The sequence below is a fragment of the Eulemur rufifrons genome, chromosome 20 (assembly GCF_041146395.1).
Source record: "Eulemur rufifrons isolate Redbay chromosome 20, OSU_ERuf_1, whole genome shotgun sequence".
NCBI lineage: Eukaryota > Metazoa > Chordata > Mammalia > Primates > Lemuridae > Eulemur > Eulemur rufifrons.
Window position 1 is genome coordinate 20430959 of NC_091002.1, and position 17704 is coordinate 20448662.

General features: G+C 48.7%; 2 long non-coding RNA genes and 3 other non-coding genes across 8 annotated transcripts; all 5 read left to right on the forward strand.

Annotated features, from left to right (window-relative positions):
* The first annotated feature begins 6619 nt into the window (after positions 1–6619).
* Positions 6620–11474, forward strand: LOC138400616 (uncharacterized). 4 transcript variants are annotated; one of them, XR_011236378.1, is made up of 4 exons: positions 6620–6724; positions 7331–7488; positions 9161–9608; positions 10107–11474. It is a non-coding gene; the product is annotated as an uncharacterized lncRNA (long non-coding RNA). The 4 variants fall into 4 exon arrangements; XR_011236377.1 differs by lacking the exon at positions 6620–6724 and having other exon boundaries at positions 7103–7488; positions 9161–9240; positions 9430–9608; XR_011236379.1 differs by lacking the exon at positions 6620–6724 and having other exon boundaries at positions 7103–7488; positions 9161–9240; positions 9552–9608.
* LOC138401293 (small nucleolar RNA SNORA71) lies at positions 8033–8166 on the forward strand. Its single transcript, XR_011236453.1, has one exon. It is a non-coding gene; the product is annotated as a small nucleolar RNA SNORA71 (small nucleolar RNA).
* On the forward strand, positions 10752–10885 carry LOC138401294 (small nucleolar RNA SNORA71). The gene has a single exon (XR_011236454.1). It is a non-coding gene; the product is annotated as a small nucleolar RNA SNORA71 (small nucleolar RNA).
* A 724-nt stretch (positions 11475–12198) lies between the features above and the next one.
* LOC138400617 (uncharacterized) lies at positions 12199–14243 on the forward strand. The gene is made up of 3 exons (XR_011236380.1): positions 12199–12513; positions 13789–13894; positions 13996–14243. It is a non-coding gene; the product is annotated as an uncharacterized lncRNA (long non-coding RNA).
* Positions 13130–13260, forward strand: LOC138401296 (small nucleolar RNA SNORA71). Its single transcript, XR_011236456.1, has one exon. It is a non-coding gene; the product is annotated as a small nucleolar RNA SNORA71 (small nucleolar RNA).
* Positions 14244–17704: the final 3461 nt, after the last annotated feature.

A 17704-nucleotide genomic window follows, 5' to 3' on the forward strand; every position in this document is an offset into this window, starting at 1 on the left:
CTTAATTGAAAACACTGTAATCCTTTAGACAAAGCTTCGTTTCTTTAATCAATCACAAATCAAAGAATCTTTAAACCCACCTATAACGTGTAATCCCCTGCCTTTTCAGGCCCAACCAATGAACACCTTCTATGTATTGATTTATGACTTTATGTGTAATTCCTGTAACCCTGAAAGGTATAAAACCAAACTGTGGTTTATGGTTTAAAACCAACCATGGTGAGACCACTTGCTCAACAAGGCTTCTTGGGCATGGCTGTCTGGGCCATGGTCACACATACTCAGCTTAGAATAAACCTCTTAAAATTATTTTACAAAGTTTGAGTTCTTTTGCCTTGGCAGATGTCTATCCCAGCCAGATTCTGCAGGAAATTTAAAAAGGAATAAAAAAAACAACTATGCAAACAATTTTCAAAACAACTATTCAGTTAATGATTCTTCCCCATAAAGATGTTTGAAAACTATAACAATTTTCTAACAAATTTTTTGTTTGGTATAATGAATGGGAGGTAAAGGGATGAATGAGAGAAATCCATGGTGTCTGCCTTCTTCCAACCTTATATTCTAATAAAATAATCCACCAATATCAAATAAGGTTGGTCCCATGAGTGCAAGCATGCTTTTATATTAGGAAGTCTAGAAGTATATCACAGAAGGAGGTCCAAAGTGTGGTAAATATAGAATGTGGAGTAAGACACATATTACGGGTTGAACTGTGGCCCCCAACACCTGGTACCTGGGAATGTGAGCCTATTTAGAAATACGGTCTTTGCAAATGCAATTAAGATGTAAACTAAGATGAGGTCATACTGCAGTAGGGCAGGCCCTTACTCCAGTATGGCTGATGTCCTTGTGAGCGAGGAGAAGGCGCATTCAGAGGAATGCAACCTGACTACAGAGGCAGAGGATGGAGCCATGTAGCTGCAAGCCGAGGAATGCTAAGGGTTTGACGGGCGCCACCAGACACTAAACAGGGGCAAGGAAGAATTCTACCCAGAGGTACCCAGAGTAGTCAAACTCTTTGATACAGAAAGTATTAAATATAATTTATTAAACTAGCTTACTGTAAACCAACAACTATGCAGAGCTCTTATGGTATCGTGTTTCAATTTATTATTTTACCTATTTTTAAAAATTTTTTAATTGTGATAAAATGCACACAACATAAAACTTACTATCTTAACCATTTTTAACTCAATAGTTCAGTAGTGTTAAGTACATTCACACTGTTGTGCAATGAATTTCCAGAACTCTTTCCATCTTGCAAAACTGAAACTCCATATCCATTAAACTACAACTCCCCCTTCCCTCCTCCCAGCCCCTGGCAACCACCATTCTATTAATAGTTTATATAGCTCATCATATCCCCAGTAAACATTGGATAAAATTTAATATCTGATGGGAATAAGACCACCGGGGCTTAGGGACCCCATTTCTGAGGCCATGGGAGGAGAGGAGGTGAAGGAATGCCGCCTGAGCAGGAGCCGGAGATAAGAGCAGAAGTTAGCCGTCTAGTTGGGGGACATTCCAGCGATCTGGGAGTACAGCAAAGCAGACTCCCGCCTTAAAGCCTGAGGGGCCTCATGTCTAAAAAGCTGTGGAGCGGCTTGACATGAAAGCCACCCACGGCTGTAAAGGAAGATTGCAAAATGTCAGCCTGGGAGAAGGGACCCAGTCCAATTCTCAAAGAACACCAGGTTGAGTTGTTCCCTCCCCTTTCTCAGTAGAATGCCTCAGTTAATGGGGAGCTAACCTCCCAGTAAGAAGTACTAATCTCTTTGTTCCTCAATCGAATGGGCCACAGCTGCTGAGTTCAGAGATGTTATCTATACATACCTTAAGACATAGTTGTGCTTAGTAACGAGCTATGTGTTCCTGCTTCTACAGATAAAAGAGTAATTAGCTAAGACATCTTGTGACTATAAGGGGAGACTTGAAACTTCTACACATTGTTTTGGTTTTTTTTTTTTCTTTTTTTTTTTCTTTTTTTTTTTGAGACAGAGTCTTGCTCTGTTGCCCGGGCTAGAGTGAGTGCCGTGGCGTCAGTCTAGCTCACAGCAACCTCAGACTCCTGGGCTTAAGCGATCCTACTGCCTCAGCCTCCCGAGTAGCTGGGACTACAGGCATGTGCCACCATGCCCGGCTAATTTTTTGTATATATATATTTTAGTTGGCCAGATAATTTCTTTCTATTTTTAGTAGAGACGGGGTCTCACTCTTGCTCAGGCTGGTCTCGAACTCCTGACCTCGAGCGATCCACCCGCCTCGGCCTCCCAGAGTGCTAGGATTACAGGCGTGAGCCACCGCGCCCGGCCTGAAACTTCTACACATTGTAACTCATGAGCTTTTCATGTGAAATCATTGTAATCTATAGCATGGAAAAGAGAATAAAAATGGGTGCTAGATTTCAGTCAGTGCCACCTGGCTCATGAGAATGTTGGTGGTCCCCTGATCTTCCCCACACCCTTTCACCTTACTTTTTGTGCCCTGTCTTTGTCTCCCCCATCTCTTGCAGGACACACTGCCCAGGGACCTGGTTATATCAGGGGTGTCGGGAACCCCTGATAAATATCCATTCAAAAATTTTTTATATTCTCATAATTCTAGGAATAGAATGCATATCTTAAAACATCAGCCAATAGCACACATAATGGTGAAATCATAGAGGTTTGCTTATATTTTTATCCTGAAAGGCCCAGGAAATTAGCCAGGGATGTCTGATGTGCGCCTGGCCGGGAAAACCCATGGTCTCATGAGTGAAGAACCGATGTGGCCACTAGGATGATGAAAGACAATGAACCAAACTCGAATATCATTATCTTGAATGTCGAAGTATTCAGGCAAAAAATTACACTTCTCAAGCCAGGGAAGTTAAAGTAATTAGCCAGAAACATCTGTTATTTAGCAAGGGAAGTCCAAAGTTGTCCAGGGAAACACTAACTGGCTAAGACCATCCTGATTCATGAGCTGAGAAGATCGTTTTCTCGGATTGTTCATTGCGGATAGAATCAAAGTCCAATGTTCCTGGCTGAGGTTATCAGTCTTTAGCCAGGACTCCCACACCCCAGGGCCCAGAGGACTAAGCCAATTACACCTTCACTGAGCCCCACACTGACCACCTCTTCAGAGCCAGCATCCTTCAGCCCAGGACAACAATGAACCAGAAACAAAACCAGCGACAGAGAGGCTGTGGGGGCTGGAGGATCCAGCTAGGGTGCCCAGGGAGAAGGTGGTGCTAAGACCTAGGTGGTAGCTGATGGAGAGACCCTCATCTCATCTCAGTCTGCCAGAGCATCCAGTGAAGGCCAGAGGCCACAAAACAGGACAAGACCCAGCCTATGGGCAGCTCGAGAAGAGCCCATCCTGTCTGAGAGGCCCAGAGGGCTGGACTGGCCAAGGTTTCCATCAAGCCTCAGTCCCAGCCCACAAGAGCCCTGGGCCTATTGCTCCTGAAAGATGCAGTAACGGAGGGTCAGTAAGAAGCAGAGGAAGAGGATGGACAGACACAGCAAACTCCCCAGCATGGTGATCACTGTTGGTGTGGGGACTGGGCTTGGAATGCCTGCAGGTCTCGAGTGGTCAGTTGCTTATTCCCACCTAGACCCTGGGCACCATCTCCTTGGAACAGTCTGTCCAGCCAGCCATGATTCCATCCCTTCAGACAAAGGGGCTCCAGGCTACGGAGATCTCTCAGCCACTATGAGGTCACAAACTCCCAGATGGTGAGATTTTGTCCTCCCAGCTACAGCCCAATCCTTTCTTGATGCAACCAGTATGTTGAAAGCAGGACTCCTGACATGTAATCATCAGTTTTTTTTTTCCCCTGCCTGTTTAGACTTGCTAAGTGGAAGTATCTTTTCCTACCCCTAAAAAAAATAATCAGGCAGGCCTCAGAATTTTTCTGATCATTCTTAGGCATTAAAAAGTCTTGAAGTCACTAAAAATGGAAAACACAGCTTTCTTTCCTTTTTTTTTTTTTTTTTATTTGAGACAGAGTCTCGCTTTGTTGCCCTGGCTAGAGTGAGTGCCGTAGTGTCAGCCTAGCTCACAGCAACCTCAAACTCCTGGGCTTAAGCAATCCTACTGCCTCAGTCTCCCAGGTAGCTGGGACTACAGGCATGCGCCACCATGCCCAGCTAATTTTTTCTATATATATTTTAGTTGGCCAGATAATTTCTTTCTATTTTTAGTAGAGACGGGGTCTTCCTCTTGCTCAGGCTGGCCTCGAACTCCTCACCTTGAGCAATCCACCCACCTCGGCCTCCCAGAGTGCTAGGATTACAGGCGTGAGCCACCGCGCCCGGCCCACAGCTTTCATTCCATAATTTTAAATGTCCAGTCTAATACACGAATTATGTCTCCCATGATCGTTCATAGTAAGACTTCTCTCCACCAGCTGGAGCCACACACAGGGTGGGCTGCTGACTGCTGGGGAGGGGATGTGGGCCTTCTGTCTTCACTTATGCAGATGTGTCTCTCTTCACCAGGAGTTTGCTGTCCACTCGCCCACTGCCAACACCTCCAGGATCAAAACAGATGGGGTCAAGACTGAGGAGGAGGGAGACTGCTCTTCTGTCTGGTACTTTTCCAAGAAGCCCACACCCCCTCCAGGGTATTTAATGCTGAGTATTTCTCGCATGGCCTCTTTCATGGGTTCTTTGGAGACTCCCCTCCTGTCACCCTTTAGCTGGGCCCCACTGATGTGCACAGATCCTCTTCTTGGGATCCTCTCACTCTAGTAGGCTCCCTCTTGGGCAGGACCTTCTGGGTACCAGGCGAATATTCGAACCATAGATTCTACACCTGTAGAAAGAGACTATGAACTTTTGACTCAGGAGTGGGTCAGGCCCTGTCACCTGTGCTCCTCAACTTCAGGTGACAAATATCAAGCTTCCTCATGACCTGCTGGAGCTCCTCTTGCTTAGTTGCGGTGATCTGCCTGGTCTCTCTCCCCATCTCTCCCTCTTGGGGGAGACGGTGAGATTCACAGAGCCCTGCTTTTCCCTAAGAAATATGATTAATAATTCCCCCTCTCTTTAAATTCTAATTCTGCACTATTAGTACCCTTCAATTGGAAGAGAGGATTCAAGAGTCACAGGCAACTATTTTCTGGTTATTTCCTTCCTTCATTCTATATCTGGTCCAATACCTTCTTTGGAAGGCAGCTGCCATTTTATCAGATGGAACCTTCAAAAATCACCAATATTTAATCATTTTTGACCCATCACAACAGCAATTATATTTTATTTTGTTTTTATCATTTGTTTCTTGAGATGTGATTTTATATGGTTCATCCCTCTGCCTTGGTGCCTCGTTGGTGTGTTGGCTGCAACATCCATTGTAATATCCTGTTCCACTAACAGTCAACAAACATCAACCACCCTCCCAGGCACCCGGCCTCCTGTAGGCCAGAGAATGGAGGAATGAATCGGCCAAGGTGCCCTTGTTATAGGAAAAAGGAGTGCAAAAGAAAATCTAGGTTTGATGGCTAGGCGTGGTGGCTGATGTCTGTAATCCTAGCACTCTGGGAGGCCAAGGTGGGAGGATCACTTGAGCTCAGGAGTTCAAGACTAGCCTGAGCAAGAGCGAAACCCTGTCTCTACAAAAAATAGAAAAATTAGCCAGGTGTGGTGGCATGTGCGTGTAGACCCAGCTGCTCAGGAGGCTGAGGCAGGAGAATCACTTGAGCTCAAGAGTTTGAGGTTGCAGTGAGCTATAATGCCATGGCACTCTAGCTAGGGCGATAGAGCAAGGCTTTGTCTCAAAACAAAACAAAAAAACACAACCAGAGAGTGGGCACAGCTAGTGGCAGGGCCACCTCAGGTCCACGAGGCACGCTGGCCCAGGATACAGGCAGTGCAAGTGCTTGTGAGGATTTGGGCTCATGAGCCCCCTCCCAAGACTGTCAGGAACATGGAAGATCTGTCTGTAGTCTCTGCCACTGAGTACATCTGATCAGGTTCCTCAGAGGCAAATCTGAACAGGTTCTGCTGCTTCAAGGACTCTCTCCACACCCAATCCTGTGTACTTAGAGGACCAAGTTTAGGGAAGCATTTGTCTCCTGCGCACATCTGTGGGCTGGTCCGCCTCACTCTCATATTCCAGTATCAGGCCATGTCTCAGAGATCTCAGTCTGACAATGTCCAAAAAAAAAAAAAAAAAATACGAGTAGAATGCATTCATTCATTCAACGGTGCCAGCCCCTGAACTATGAATACAGTGGTGAATCAAACAGCCAGATGCCCACTGAACCCTTGCACAAAGAAGTCCAAGCTAGGCACAATTCACGAGCTCATCCTAGAAACAGCTCCTATTGCGGAAGGTTGACCATTCCTACAGATTAATATCAAATCAGTGACCAAGGAACACCTTCAGAACAAACGGAAAAACAAAGCAAGTGAGAAAACTTTACTTTCAAAATTCTATTAATAGCATTTGGAAAGTATCCCAAGCCCTCCAGCGTCCGAAGTTGAGCTCCTCCCCGCCGGGGGGCGCTGCAGGGCGGCTGGCGCAGGTTCCGCCCGGCGGAGGCGCCGCTCTAGGCCGCAACCCGCAACCTCAGCTGTATTTCCGCCCGCGCTCAATGAGTGGAGCTTCTTGGTGGTGTGGCCGTTGGGTTGCACTGCCTTGCCTTTCCGAGCCATCTCCCGGAATCTCCAGCCATCGCGCATTTTCCCGCTCTGTCTGCCAGGTCTTCGCCGCTGCTCGACGCCAGGGCGCCGACGTGAGTCCACTGCGGGGCGCGTAGTCTGCGCTTCTTCCCCCATCAGGGGAAACTGAGGCCCCTAGGGGGGCTGGGGAAGCCGGCCGCAGGTCAGGCCCGGCCCCTGGTGCAGTGCCCCGTGCCCTCCACCGGGGTGGGCCCGTCGGGATTCGCGTGTCCTCGGGATAGATACCGGCGGGTGAGCTGCCCCCTCGGCCGCCGCTTGGCTTAGCCAGCCACATGCTGGCGTCAGCCCACCTGTCCCCGCTGCGGGAAGGCACAGTGCCCTGGGCCGTGAACCCGGGCTGAGGGGCGCCAGAGCCCCCGTGACTTTCACGGCCCTGTCCCTGCCCTCGACTCCTGGCATCGGTAACGCCCCCCCCCCCCCCAAACCGCTTGTCTCTCAGTGGTTACCTACAAAGTGCCAGTCGTTGTGCCACGTCCTTATGACTGTTAACTCATTTATCCTCAATAACCTTTAAAAGTGTTAAGACCTCCGTTTTACAGACCATTTGGCTGAGGCTTAAATCGAGAAAGCTCCCAGGGCCCCAGAGGGCAGAATCTGGACTCCTGCCTGTCTCCCGGCCTTGTACTGCAGCCCCTCCCCCGTGCTTTTTCTCTGCCTAGGCCTTTTGGGCTCTGCGGCTCTCCTGGAGACAGATGAAAACTCTGGCTTGGACGGCTTTGCTGGTTCTGCAGCAGCCAGCGCCCCCTGGTCTCCCGCAGCACCCTGATCTGCGCGCCCTAGTGGGCGCCCGCTGTCCTGTGTGCGAGGATGTCCCTGGGTACGTTCTGCTCATGAGCACCTTGAAGGAAGCGGGGTGCCTTCCGGGTTGCTTCCAGCTGGCCCCAGCAGACGGGGTGGTCATGGAGCTCAGCCAGCTTCTGAGGCCTGTCTGGAAGGCCCTGGTGCAGGAGGAAGCCTGGCGTAGCAGATGGGGGGCTGGGTTTGGGGGTCACAGCCTGGCTAAGTTACTTCATTCTCCTGAGCTTGACTTTCTGTAAAGTAGGGAAACTGCAAAATGTCTGTGAGAGCAGAGATCTTGACTGTTCTTGGTTTTGAACCCACATTGCCTGGCTACAGGTAGATACTCAGTATTTGTGGGGTGAATGAACAATTTAGGCCTTTGTTTTTTTTTTTACACCAGAAGTTGGTCTTGCCGTGCACTCCGTTGATGGGGGCAGATGGGATTGTTATGCTCTATTAAGTGGTGATAGCTCCCAGGGTCCTGGGCTTGGCTGGGCCCCTCTCCCCTTCCTGGGTGGTTAGTGGGAGCTAATGCGACAACTTGGGCTTCTCTTCGTGGGTCACTTTCTGCCCTTTTTGGGCCCTGCATTCGAAAGTGATCATGGGCTGCCCGTGCCCTGGTCATTGATAGTGCAGGGAGAAGAATTGCTGAAAGCGTTTCCCCGTGTTTGGAGGGTCCACTCCTGTCCCTTTCAAACTCTGGAGCTTTCCTACACTTCCTCCTTACCACCTTTTAATGCCTCCTGGCACCTGGTGTCCGGCTTATTGAGTGCTCCCTGTGCGAAGCTGTGTGTGCCTGTGAGGCTTTAACCGAGGTGCATCAGGGTGGGTTCCTCCCTCAGGGAACGAGTGGGTTGGTGGTGGAACCTGGGGGGTGGGTCACCCTTTTATCCCCCCGCCTCTCGGTACTAGTCACACCCTGTGGCAGTTGTGAGTTTGCTTGTCTCTTCGCCTCTCTTCTGGGACCTTGAGGACCTTGAGGACCTCTTGCCTCTTGATTTACCCAGTGCCTGGCAGGTGGTCGATGTTCAGCAATTACAGAACAAATGAAAAACAGGAGATGGGAAAAAATAACTCACTATTGTAAGGGGATGGTGCTCAGCACATCATGGCATGTCAGGAAGATGCTTTTGAGCAAGGGAGTGGTGAGAGCTATTTCCCACTGGCCTAGAAATTCATCCAGTGGTACCCCCTTGGCATGGGATTTGTCCATGGTCCACTAGGATGAATTTCCCCATGGATTGTCGTCGTGTCAGGGACCAAAGCAGAGGTAGGCATGGCTGACATAATTAATCGAGCATGCTATATAATTGACCCTGGCCCCCACATGACAGATGAGCCATTCCTGCCCATAATGGTCCTTCCTGCCCATACCAGACTCTGCCACACTGGTGTGGCCCACTCCCAAACCTGTCCCAGGTTCAGAGTCCCATTCAGTGTGCTACTTCAGGACCAGTGCAAATTGATCAATGTATACATAAGATGAAACTGAAGCCATCAGTGACGTAGACTATGCACAGCCCCCTCTTTACACGTCCTCTTCTTTTCGTGTTACTGAGACAATAGACTGGTGTTTAGGTAATGACAGCCAACTTGTGTGAAGCATTTACCGCCTGGTAGCTTCTGTGCCAGGTACTCTCCATGTCCTTTCCAGGATGGGTTTGATCAGGTGATGTCTAGATTGCTCATCTGGGGCTGCTTCTTTGCAGAGGAGGCATCTTGGTGCAGAGGGGCCCGTGAGAGGTGTCTGAATCCTGCCAGGAAGCAGCTGGACCACGGTGCTCCTCAGGTGAGTTCTGTCCTCTAGAGATCTGGGCTTTGTGTCCCACAAGGGTGCGTGCAGGTTCCCTGGGCATGATGTAGTCTGGGAAGTAGATAGAGGTGAAATGAGGTGGCTTTGTCCTGGCCTCCAGTGTTACCCTCTTTGGGGTCATCAAGAATGCATTTGGTTCCTCTTTATGTACCTTCTGGAGTGTAGAGTCTTCGGGGACCCTTTACATTGGTGTGTCAGCAGCAGAATTTCTGAATTGGAAGCAGGAAGGATTTTGGCATCAAATTCACCTGTACCCAGGTCTCAATCACTTCACTGTCACCTCCTAGCTTTGGGACCTTCTCTGATCCTCGGTTTCCTCGTCTGAAAAAGAGAAATGCAGTGAGGTGAGTATTCTTAGCTCACACAGCCCCTGTCTTCCACACTCTAAGAACTCTGCAGCTTTCTTACCTGGAGGGTCTTCTTGGCCTCTCCTAGCTGGACAGGTTAAGTTCGTGCCGGACAAAGTGGCAGCTGCTGAGTCCTGTGCTTTGCTGTGCCGCTGTCCCAGGTCAGGCCATTTTCCAGGCTTCTGACACTGCTCTCTGGTTCTAGCAAGCTCAGCGTCCTTTTCTACCCTTGTGCTCAAGGTGATTATAGGCTGCTCGTGTCTTGGTTATTGGTGATACAGTTGCAAGGTTTTCCTCATGTGCAGAGGATCCATTCTAGTCCACTCCAGATGGGACAGCCTTAGGGGATGGTAGCAGTGACCCAGGATGGGCTAGAAAAGCTGTCAGTGCGTCCACCTCCCGGGTGTTTTCCTGTGGGTGAATGCAGGGTTCCCTGGACACGCCCTAAGCAGTGCCAAGTGCGTTCCTTACTTGCTGGCTTCTTGTCCCCTGTAGGAGTGTCACATGATGCTGCTCCATGTCCATCCTGAGAGGTGTCCTCAGGGAGAGCATGGATCGTGAGGTCCCAGGTAAGTGGTGTCCTGCCTGGTCCTCTAGAGCTCAAGTTCTCGGCAGGCTGCGGGGCCAGAGGTATTGTGCAGTGGGGAGTGAGAACACAGATGCAGGCTGCTTCCCTTTGCTCCTGGCTTTGTCCCCTTGGCTGTCAGGGACAGGACTGGGTCCTCTTCTGCCTTGGTGGGGCTGCCGCAGAGAAGGTGCTTCCAGAGCTTAGTCTGGGCTCTGAGAGTCCCTGAACAAGGCCGCTGTATTGAGAGGAAATCAGCAGTGTGCTGGAGGGACAGAGGGCTGTGTTTTGGACTCAAACCTGCATCCATGTCAGTGGCCAGCTGAGTGGTCTTGGAGCCTCAGTGGAGATACTGTTGTCAGATAATCAATATTGTTACCACACAAACCCAGTCTTTTAGAGCCCAAAGATTCTCAGTATTTTTGCCAATGTTTGCCTTCCCTTTAGCTCTTTGAGAGGTGGGGTAAGTGATCTCTGAGAATCAGGCAGCACCTGTAATCTTAGGCCGTAAGTCCAATCATTCTCCAGGGTGCAGGCACGGCCTCCTTCTCAGCCTATCCTCTGCCCTCTTCTGCCCCTGCATTCGAAAGTGATCGTGGGCTGCCCGTGCCCTGGTCATTGATAGTGCAGGGAGAGGAATTGCTGAAAGCGTCTCCCCGTGTTTGGAGGGTCCACTCCTGTCCCTTCCAAACTCTGGAGCTTTCGTACACGTCTTCTCGGCAGCTTTGTCCCCTCCTGGCGCCTGGCACTGTGTGGGTCATTGAGGGCCCCTTCTGCCCAGCACAGTGTGGGCTACGAAGAGGCTTAAGGAAAGGGCAGTGAGGCAGGGCCCTGCCTCAGGGAGTTTTGTTTATGGGCTAGTTTTGAAAGCCACAACAGCGGTCACCCTCCTCCTAGGGCTCCCCCGGAAGCTTTTCTTGCCTCCCCATCGCACCCCTGCCCACGTCCTCAGCCCTACCTTGGCGGTGATCGCACCATCTGGGAGTGAGTGGTCAGTCTGCTTACCGTGCCCCCTGTGCTGTGAGCTTCTTGAGGGCAGTGCCCCCGTCTTGTTTCACCTTGTGCCTGGTGCCTGACATGTAGCACCTGGACAAAAAGAACACAAGGAGAAGACACATCATTGTACGGTGATAGGGCTCATCCCACTGAGCAGTGTTGGGGTGGAGAGTGCTCTTGAGCAAGCAGCTGTGATAGTCCACCCTTAGTCCTGGCCACAGGAAGGGCCCGTGGGCCACCAGGGGTAGATTTTCCCTCTTGCCTTAGATTAAGGTGACAGGGACTAGAGCACTAATCAAAGTGGGCAAAGCGCCGTGTAGTCGTATAAATGAACACAGCCCTTACACGCTAGATGGTAGGTGTGGGGCCCTCCCACCATCCGCTACCTGTCCCAGGTGTGTGCTAGTTGCTTCCAGGCATGGGCCACTCCCCAGAACTCCCTGGCCTCAGCATCCTTTTTTTTTTTTTCTTTTTAAATAAATTTTAGCATCAATATTTGAGGTTACAATGTGATGTTATGGGACAATGGGTTTCATATAGACAATAAAATGGTTACTACAGTGAAACATTAACGTATCTATCATCTCACATGGTTACTGCTTTTAGTGTGTGTGACAAGAGCAGCTAAAGTCTACTTATTTAACAAAAATCCCTAATACAGTTTTATTAACTGTACATTAGATCCGTTAGACTTGTTCATCCTGCATATATCTGCTACTTTGTATCCTTTGACCCCATCTCCCCATTTCCTCTCCTGCCCCACTCGTAACCATCACACAGTATTTGTCTTTCCGGGCCTGGCTCATTTCACTTAGCACAATACCCTCCAGGTCCAGCCATGTTGTGGCAAATGGCAGGATCTCCTTTTCATTATTATTATTTTCCTACTAGATAAGTTTTTATCCCTCACCGCCCAGGGTCTCCTTCTCTAAGGCTGAGTGATACTCCGTTGTACATACACACCGCATTTTCTTTATCGGTTGTGTCGATGGGCGCTCAGGTTGTGTCCGCGTCTCGGCTGTTGTGAATGGTGCTGCAGTGACTGGAAGTGCAGGCATCTTTCCGAGGTGCTGATTTCATCTCCTTTTGGTCCGTGTCTGGAAGAGGGATTGCTGGGTCTCAGCATCCTTTTAACTTACACCGATACGTAACAGGTTGATCACACTTGGCACACAGGGTAACATAATGTCATTCCTTTCAGAGATGGTGTGCAGCCCCCTGTAATCTGCCAGCCTCTGTTTCAGGTGCTCTCTGTGTATCTTGCAGATGGGCGAGCTGTGTGCAGCGGCTCCGTGGGACGTGTCAGTTTCATAGCAGGGCGCTAGACCTTGGGGCCCCAAGGTAAGATTTTTGGACTGTTCTCTGGAATCTTATTTCTTTGCGTCCTGTAACGTCCTGTGCATGTTTGCTGGGGCCTAGATGATGATGTAAGGGGAGCAAGGTGAAAGCAGCATCCTGTGATCCCCGTTGTGTCCTGCGGTGGGACAGTCCCGTACATGCCGTTAGTGGCTGCAGCGGAGGTGGGGCCTTCAGAAGCTGCGTGGGTAAAGAGAGCTCCCTGGGGCATCTCCCTCCCCCGAGTGCTGGCATGTCAGCAGTGTGCTGTGGTGGGAGGTGTGCGGATTCAGGCACTGGGACTCTTCTCCCACCTTTGAACCTATCTAGCTCTGTGACCTGCTCTCAGCTTCCACGTCTTGACTTGATAAGCAAATCTGGATCAATAGTAGGTTTTTGTTTTGGCCATATACTCCTGACCTTTTTCAAGGTCAAAAACATTTCCTTGTTAATATTTTAACGCTGGAAGTGTTTTTTCACTCCCTGTGGGGTCTTTGCAGGACACAGTGGCAGCTGCTGGAGCTCTGTGCTCAGTTGGGCTGCACCCACTGTCTCGAGCCATTCTCCAGGCTCCTGACACCAGCCTCCTGCCCTGCCTGGCCCTCCCTCTGTCCTTTTCTGCTCCCGCATCCCGAAAGTGATCACAGGCCACCCATGCCCTGGTCACTGATACTGCAGGGAGAGGAATGCTGAAAGATTTCCCCATGTTTGGAGGGTCCAGCTGTCCCTCCCCAACCCTGGAGCTTTCCCACACTCCAGCCTTTCTCCTGCCAGCCCTTCAGAGCTTGGGCCTGTGCAGGCCCTGCGTGATGTGGCCATTGGACCACATTTGGATCCCCTTTGCCAAAGCCAGTCTGCGCATTTCTATGTGAAATGCACACTGGCACGAGCTCGGATGGCACTGAAGGGCATATGTGAGAATCGTAAATCATGGGTGCTGCTTTCCGAAATTTGAGATGTGTTGCTTCTCCAGGAGCCATCAGTAATTTTGAATAAACGGAGAAAGAAAACTAAAGGCGGGGCCAGAAAAGCTGTGTTTCTGTGGGTTACTCTTTCTGGTCATTTGCCCTGATTGTGAACTGCTTAAAAGAAGATCATCATTTCTTTTAAAAACTGAACTTTTAAGATGTCTTTCCTTTTGTACCGTTTCTCTTGGGGTTTGTAATTTGGCGTGCACAGAGAGGGAGCCTGCTTGGTTTGGACCCCCTCGGTGATGTCAGCTTGGGGAGGAGAAGGTTGTGCCCGGAAACTAAATACCTGGATGCTTCCTCACCCTTTTAGGTCTCAGCCTTGATGCAGAGACTATGCAAAGAAGTCCCAAGGCCATGGAGTCGAGTGACCCTTGGGATGACCTAGGCCCCTGGGTTTGCCGATAATTTTTACCATGGTGAGTTAATGCCAAGGGCTGGGAACCTGCAGCCAGAGGCTAAGCTGGTCTGTGTTTATGCGGAGTCCTGAACCACTGATCTCACTTGTCTTTTCTTTTAGAATCTCTTGGTGGTGTGTGTTCGTGGACACCAGAGGGGCAGAGAATGGAGTGTGAGGTTGCCACATGAAGCGTCACCAGAGCTGCTCCCTGCTCAGAGCATCATGGAACAACTGTACACTCTGCACAGAAATTGGCATCCAGACATGGGAGACCTCAGCTAGCTCTAAGTTTTGACAGCAGTGTCTCTCACAGGGCGGTGGACAGGGAAGGCCACTCCCAGGTCCCCCTGCCTGTGCCTGCAATGATTTTTTTAATAACCAAGACTTTTTGTTTTGAATTTGTAGCTGTTGTTAACGGCCATTTAATAAACCTTATAGACTTGGTCTGCCTGCTTTGTTTTTTTGGAGACAGAGTCTCGCTCTGGTGCCCAGGCATTAGCCTGGTGCCATGGCATCAGCCTAGCTCACAGCAACCTCCAACTTCTGGGCTCAAGCGATCCTTCTGCCTCAGCCTCCCAAGTATCTGGGACTATAGGCATGTGCCACCTGCCCAGCTAATTTTTTCTATATATTTTTAGTTGTCCAGCTAATTTCTTTCTATTTTTAGTAGAGGCGGGGTCTCGCTCTTGCTCAGGCTGGTCTCGAACTCCTGACCTTGAGCGTTCCTTCTGCTTCGGCCTCCCAGAGTGCTAGGATTACAGGCATGAGCCACTGCGCCCCGCCTTGCCTGCTTTTTAAATCAGTGACAACCCATGAGCCTGTAAGGCTGGGAGTGGAGAAAGGAGGCCAGAGGCCCAATCTTGTTTTCGCTCTTTGGGCCTTTCCTGTTTTTAATAAAGGCTAGAGGCTGGGCACATAGGATAATGCTTGAGGTGTACACTTGGGATTAGGAGATGAACAAGTGCTGGGAGTTGGCTCACATTTAGGATCCACGAGAATTGGGGACATTGTAGAATAGTCAGAGCGGATTGTGGAGTGAGACAGGTCTGGTGGCATTAAGGAAGGCTGGAGTGCCCTGAAGGTCTAGGACCTGGCTCACTAGTAAATATTCACTTGTGTGACCAACTGTCTCAGTTTACCTGAGATTGGGGGGTTTCCTAGGAAGTGGGACTTTCATTGCTAAAGTCAGGGAGACCCCAGGCAAACTGGGGTGAGTTGGTCAGCCTCTCTGGGATGTAAAATGGATGTTGTCAACTTGATGGGTCATTGAGTAAAGGTGGGAATAGGGTGACCATGGAGCAGTTGCCATTGGTGAAACTGAAGGCTGTCCTCAGGGCCAGCCTTTTGGGGTACAGTTGCAACAATGAGGTGATCTGCTAAGGGTGTGCATGCACGAACTCTTTCATCCTTTTATCATTGTACAGAGGGAGAGGTCTACACATAGAGCAACAGTCCCCAACCTTTTGGGCACCAGGGTCCAGTTTCATGGAAGACAATTTTTCCACGGACCGGGTCTGGGGGGTGGTGCAGAGCTCAGGCAGTGATGCTGTGGGCCATTTGCTAACAGACCAGGGACCAGTATGGGCTGAGGCCTGGGGGCTGAGGACCGCAGACAGAGGAAATGTGTCCCAAGGGCTGTGATGAAAGGGTGGAGTTCATTGCAGAACCCCATTTCTGCATTTGTAATTGAAACTGCCTTGGCTGGGGCTGCAGCAGAGTGGTTCACGTCCTCAATTTTGGTTTAGTAAACCTCCATGAATTGAGATCTGTGCCCTTGGTCGCTTATTTTGGGTTGTCATCCCTAATCCCTGCTCCCCTTGCCCCAGCCCCTGCTAACCATCATTCTGTTATCTTCTATGAATTTGACTGTTTTGGAGTCCACATGTAAGTGAGATCACGTGGCATTTGTCTTTCCATAAGTTTTGTTTGCCATTTTGCTTTGCCGCTGGGAAGCACAGCATCTACTTCTATTTTTTATTTATTTTTATTTTTATTTATTTATTTTTTTTGAGACAGAGTCTCACTCTGTTGCCCAGGCTAGAGTGAGTGCCGTGGCGTCAGCCTAGCTCACAGCAACCTCAAACTCCTGAGCTCAAGCGATCCTCCTGTCTCAGCCTCCCAAGTAGCTGGGACTACAGGCATGCACCACCATGCCCGGCTAATTTTTTCTATATATATTTTTAGCTGTCCATATAATTTCTTTCTATTTTTAGTAGAGATGGGGTCTCGCTCTTGCTCAGGCTGGTCTCGAACTCCTGAGCTCAAACGATCCACCCGCCTCGGCCTCCCAGAGTGCTAGGATTACAGGCGTGAGCCACCGTGCCCGGCCAGCATCTACTTCTAGTAACCTCCATACTAGCTTTTCGTCCAACCTCACCTCACTCTTCTACCCTTATTTTCTATCAGCCTTGATTTCTTTACCTATTTTCAGCTTACTGTAGTTTAATTATTTTTGTAAGTTATTTTAAAGCTTAAGTAAATTGATTATAGATATAAACAAAACATCTTTAGCCTGGTGTGTGCTGTTGTCCAGAATCCATCTTGGAAACTTGGAAGAATCAGCCGGCATACTGCCTCCAATTCTAATGTCTTCGGAAGCAGAATCCCTTCCCTAAGATTTTTGAGAATTCTTGGTGGGTTTAGACTGTCACTTATTCAACCAATTTGAATTTTGGGACATCTATCATGGCTTCTGTACCCAGTGGTACCTCAATTCTAAACATAAAATGCAGCTCCTTGATTCCTCAAAAAATTAAACATGGAATTACCATTTGATCCAGCAATCCTAGCTATGGATATATATCCAGAAGAATTGAAAGTAAGGACTCAAACATATTTGTACACCGATGTTCATAGCAGCGTAATTCAGTATAGCCAAAATGTAGAAACAACTCAAATATCTATTGATGGATGAATGAATAAACAATGTGATATATCTGTGTAATGGACTATTATTCAGCCTTAAAAAGGAATGAAATTCTCACACATGCTATTATATGAATGCATTCTGAGGACATTATACTAAATGAAATAAGCTAGACAGAAAAGGACAAATAGTGAATGGTTCCACTTACATGAGGTGCTGTAAAAGAAACATTTGCCTTATATGAAATGTCGGTTTTCCTGTGTCTCGCAAGAATATAACCATTTGTCTCACTACCCCAACCCTGCCTTTTTTTTTTTTTTTTTTTTTCTTTTTTCTTTCTGAGTGCCTTTAAATGCTGAAACTTCCAAATTCCCCTTTGGAAAAACAGCCGTAGCTTTGTCTGTGGTTTGTGTTTTTCCTGGGCACATCCTCGACTTTGGCTTAATAAACCTCCATTGATTGAGATTTTTGCCTCAGTTACTTATTTTGGGTCAACAGGTACCTAGAGTAGTCAAAATCATAGAGACAAAGTAGAACAGTGGTTACTGTTCTAGTAACCGAGAGGAGGGGAGTGGGGAGTTAGAGTTTAATGGGTACAGAGTTTCAGTTCAGGATCAGGAGATGATTGTTCCAGCCATGAATGACAGTGATTGTTACGCAACAGTGTGAATGTACTCAAAGCCGTTGAACTGTACACTTAAAAATGGTTGAAATGGTACATTTTATGTTATGTGTATCTTACCACTATAAAAAATTAAAAAAAAAAAAAAACCCTCACAGCTCCTTCACCAGTTTCCACCAAAGGAATCCACTAAAACAAAGATTCCTAAATACCCCAGAATTTAGCAAAGAGTTAAGGGCTATCAAGAGGTGATTGTGGGGCTGGGAACAGTGGTGCAAGCCTGTAATCCCAGCCACTTGGGAGGCTGAGGCAGGAGGATCACTTGAGGCCAGGAGTTGGAG